Genomic DNA, 5,275 nt, shown 5'->3' with positions numbered 1-5,275 from the left:
AGATGTTATTAATTGGTCCAACAGAATAATATCTGTTATAGTGACAATATTTGAGGAGAAAAATTCGCTATGGCGCCGGGGATCGAACCCGGGTCCTTGGTTCTACGTACAAGCGCTCTGACCACTGAGCTACGCCGAATTCAATCCACAGCACCGGATCCTACTCCTACAGTGTTATTTCCCTTTTTTGTGACCTGACTCCAAATTGAGAAATATCATTGCAGGAGGAGAATTCGATCCGGTGCTGTGGATTGAATTCGGCGTAGCTCAGTGGTCAGAGCGCTTGGTACGTAGAACTAAGGGTCCGGGTTCGATCCCCGGCGCCGGAGCGAATTTTTCTCCTCAAATATTAATTGTCACTATAACAGATATTATTTTGTTTGACCAATTAATAACATCTTTAGTAAATTCGTCTAGGTAGCAGTGCATGGTTCTGTACAGATTGCTGTGCATTTTACTGCGGAATCCCGACCATTAGTCATTCAGCTGAGTGCGCTCCTTGTATAATGGCAGTTGATTTGAAATATAAATGTCAACCTGTATGCTCAACTTGGAGTCAGGCCACAAAAAGGGAAATAACACTGTAGGAGGAGAGTTCGATCCGGTGCTGTGGATTGAATTCGACGTAGCTCAGTGGTCAGAGCTCTTGGTACGTAGAACCAAGGACCCGGGTTCGACTCCCGGTGCCGGAGCGAATTTTCCTCCTCAAATATTAATAGTATATCTAAGTTTCATAACTTATAGGCGTATTGTTGACGTTCTTCTGTTCAGATGCTCCACTTCTTTCTAATCATAGGTCAGAACTGATCTTTCATATCTAGAGATAAATCATAACGCACTCCGCTAGTTCGTGGAATCAACACCGCTCAATTGACAACGGATGGGTAATATAGATGAGGAGGCGAGACCTGGCATGTGAACTGTGCGACAGGGGAAAAAATGAGCTATCAGAAACAGGATTTTGTTTTATGATGGTGACTACAAGGAATTATCCAATATCTTATTATTGTTATCAAGAAACAATTACACTTTTTTAGTTCTCGGATATATTACGATATTGTACAATAATTTCCCACTACTTTAAAACACACACTTTCGCAGGATAATTAATGTATTCATATTCTTTTTTGCAATAATGTAAATATTTATTTAATGAGATTAATGTACGGTATTACTGGATTGATTCGGATCTCTGATAACGAATTTGAATGACGTCATGTACGTCAGTAGTCACACCGAGAGCTGAATTGCGGCGAGAGATGACAGACCAACAGTGAATGATTTCATAATCAGAGTGCACGGTGTATCACAGTAGCAATGCCCAAAAAAAAAAAATCGAGCGTTTTTGAGAGAGGCACATAACAACTCTTTCCGATGCCAAGTACAGTTACGTGAAAATCATAGGGGCCTACAAAACACGTAGTTTCGTTATTTCCAAGAAAGGCATCTTGTGTGTACCTAATAAGACTGGCAAGGCTCGAATGGAATTAATTCCAGAGTGGAAGAAGCAAGCAAATCCACTCCCCGTCACAAGTCACCGCACCCCACGAGATGATACAAATTAATTCCATTCGAGCTTTACCAATCTTATTAAGAATGTACACAGGAGGTGCCTTTCTTGGAAATATCGAAACCTCGTTTATTGCAGGCTTCTTTTATTTTCACTTAACTGTACTTGGCATTAGAAATGGTCGTAATGTACCCCTCCCAAAAAGGATAGATTTTCTTGGGAATTTCTGTTGTTATTCGCATGCACTCTGACTATGACATCACACACTACTGGTCTGTCACCTCGCCACAGTTCAGCTGGCCTGTGACTCCTGACGCACATGATGTCATTCAAATTCTTTATCAGAGATCGAAAACAACCCTATGTTAGCCGAGAGAAAATTCCTCTCGTTCAGCGAATGCGATCCAACTAGATTCATTTGCAAACATTTCTCGAGAACCAGGGCACAGAATGAAATATGAAATGTAAAGTAAAATATTTTGTCTTGCACCTATTATTAATATAGAAGGAACTTTTAATATGATTATGGTATTGGGTCATGTAAGAGATAGCTGCTAAAAGTAACATGCTGCAGAGAATTAGGAAAGAAGGAAGGATTGTGTTGCTTCTTGTTTTGTCATTATCCGAATCTGTGTTCTTCTTAGGAGAGTCAAAACGTTCAAAATTAGGGGATGGGATACGTCGTCAATCATCCACGCGAAATATTGCGTCGCCTACTGCAGGGAAGATGCGGAAATGCGAAATCAATGCTCCCGTAATTACTGGTAACGAGAGACTGATCTCTGTTGCTGTAACAATAATTACATCTCACGAACTCTGCGAGACTGCTCGCCTTTCCTTTCTTCGCCGTGCCTCTTCGAATTTCCTTCCAACGGAAGTGCAGAAACACGTATCAGCAGAAAGCTCCGAATAACGGCACAAAGTCTGCGTAAGTGAAGCCAATAATTTCACATAAATATTTTTTGTTAATTAATATCTGTTAAGGAATTTTGATTTCTATTATTATTATTATTATTATTATTATTATTATTATTATTATTATTATTACTATTATTATTATTAACGGCTTCACTCGGTATAAGAGATATCGGGAGAACGATATAGTTGACTTTTGTCACACTTACAATGCATGTTCTGTGTTACTGTAAAAATTGTTGTGTCATTTCATTGCCACTCACATTACAATATAAAAACTTTCACAACACATTCTTAATTACTGTCCAAATTTCACGAGAAGATCCCTGCGAGGGGAGTATGGTCCTTGCGGGGTAAGAGGAGAGAGAAGGCCAGTAACTCTGCGTTATTGAAGGAGCAGGTGGATGGGAGTTGTGTCATTGGTCGGCTGGTACAAACAAGGCTTAGTCAATGGCTGGCCGGTACCGTGGCAGGGATAGATTATACGAGTGGGGGAAAAACTCGCATTCCTTGCTCGGATCTTCTCGTGAAATGCGGACTTGTATACAGTTTCCATTTCTAATGGTGTATTTTCATTTCATAGGGTATTTCGTTGCCCAATAGAAGGGCTAAAAATAGGTGCACAGTGATTTCAGAAATTATAATTTATTAATAAGAAAAAATGTTAAATGTACTTTAATTCACATTACAAGACAAGAATATGGGAACTGTATGCTTATACAATAATGACAAACTCTTCTCATCTAAAAACTGGAGAGGTGTGTTTTTCTTTTGAAAAACGGTGTATAATTGTGATAAATGAGTAGGAATGTAATTACTGTAGAATATATTTAAATAATTGTAAAAAATCTGCTATATTTCTGTCAATCGCTTTGCAGTTCTATGTCACATTACTTGGTGAGAATTACTTAATACAAAAATATTTTGAAGTAAAATTTATGCTAGAAAGATATAACAATATATCGTTAATACATTATAAATTGAAATGCAACGAAAAAATATCACAGTGTGTATAATGCCTGTTTTAGCATAATGTTTACCGATTATATTGTATAAATCAGGCCTTTGGAGAAATCAACTCTTAAGAGAGTTTAATTATATCATGATACAAGATAAGAAAATAATAATAATAATAATAATAATAATAATAATAATAATAAACTATAGTAGTAGAGTATTTATCTGCAGACTTAAGCCTAGATACAATATTCCACCCTCCGATTGGAACCTTTACCTACTGTCCTGTAAACCTACATATATTAGCAATATCCTGTCTTTTTGCTGCACTTCTCTCTCAAACAAACTTTCTTCAGTCGGCCGTAATTCTTTACATTTTTTTCTAGTCAGCTTGTTTTCGGTCCCTATCCTGAGCAAGATTAATTAAGTCCCTACTATCATATCGCATCTCCCTCAAATACATTTTAATGTTATCCTCTCAGCCACGTCTCGGCCTCCCCAAAGATCTCTTTCCCCTCTGGCCTCCCAACTAGCATTCTACATGCATTTCTGGATTCATCCACACGTGCCACATACCCTGCCCATCTCTGGATTTAATGTTCCTATTTATGCGAGGCAAAGAATATAATGCGTGGAATTCTGCGTTGTGTAACTTTCTCCATTCTCCTGTAACATCATCCCTCTTTGCCCCAAATATTTTCCTAAGCACTCGGGTTGCAGAAAAAGTACCGGGACGGCGCCCTGGCACAAATACACTCCTGATACTACCACGAAACATGTGAAATCAGAAAAACAAATAAACCCAGACAGATATTTTATTACTTGAGCCTACTTCTTACTTATGAATAATGCAGAAAAATTCGCTCCGGCATTGGAAATCGAACCCAGGACCCTTAGTTTTACATACAGAGCGCTCTCTTTTGAGCTACTCCGAGGCCCCATCCAAAGGATCGGATCGAACTCCTTTCTTTGTTTTTTTTTCCTTTTTGGCCTATTCCATGTTTCGACATTATTATGTCATCAGGCTTCGGCCTAGGGACACAGAGTAACCAGTATGAGGTTTAGAGTACACGGAGTATAAATGACGTCATGACCCGTGTGGGATCCTGCAACAGCATAGGTGGGTCCGTAATGTGCATTACCGTTGTGTGTATTGCTGCTTGGCTGCGGTACGTGTGACAGGCTTCGGCGTAGGGACACCTGATTGAAGGATAGAACTCACGTTAATACTTTAAAGGTAGACATTTATTGTCTTCACTAGGAATTTACTGTATATACTCCATCTGTAGAGGGTGAAATATGTTTGTCCCATTCTATCATGGACTGTTTACATGTTGTGACACGAAGTAACGGGTCCACACCTGTGAAGTAACGGTCAGTACGTCTGGCTGCGAAACCAGGTGGTCCGGGTTCGAATCCCGGTCGGGGCAAGTTACCTGGTTGAGGTTTTTTCCGGGGTTTTCCCTCAACCCAATACGAGCAAATGCTGAGTAACTTTCGGTGCTGGACCCCGGACTCATTTCACCGGCATTATCACCTTCATATCATTCAGACGCTAAATAACCTAGATGTTGATACAGCGTCGTAAAATAACCCAATAAAATAAAAAAAACGAAGTAACGGCGCACTCTATCTCCCAGTTCACTCGACCAACACAACACTATGCCCGTGCGTTCTGAACTTCATGCGTTTCTGTGCCCAGAACCGAAGCCTGGTCATCATCAGGCAACGCATTTTCGTTCCCAAACAAGTTAGGGAAGTTATCGGTTAGTATATCCTGGAGTTTCAGGGTTCAAATTTTAACCTTAAATGCTTATGTGAGGACGCTACGAGAGGTAAAACGTAGTTCGGCTGATGATGACGATAATAATAATAATAATAATAATAATAATA

General features: G+C 39.5%; 1 non-coding gene across 1 annotated transcript; it reads left to right on the top strand.

Moving 5' to 3' along the window:
- Nucleotides 1-256: 256 nt before the first annotated feature.
- TRNAT-CGU (transfer RNA threonine (anticodon CGU)) lies at nucleotides 257-329 on the top strand. Its single transcript has one exon. It is a non-coding gene; the product is annotated as a tRNA-Thr (tRNA).
- The last annotated feature ends 4,946 nt before the right edge of the window (nucleotides 330-5,275 follow it).

The sequence above is a fragment of the Periplaneta americana genome, chromosome 10, assembly GCF_040183065.1.
Source record: "Periplaneta americana isolate PAMFEO1 chromosome 10, P.americana_PAMFEO1_priV1, whole genome shotgun sequence".
NCBI lineage: Eukaryota > Metazoa > Arthropoda > Insecta > Blattodea > Blattidae > Periplaneta > Periplaneta americana.
This window is presented reverse-complemented; position numbering and strand designations above follow the sequence as displayed.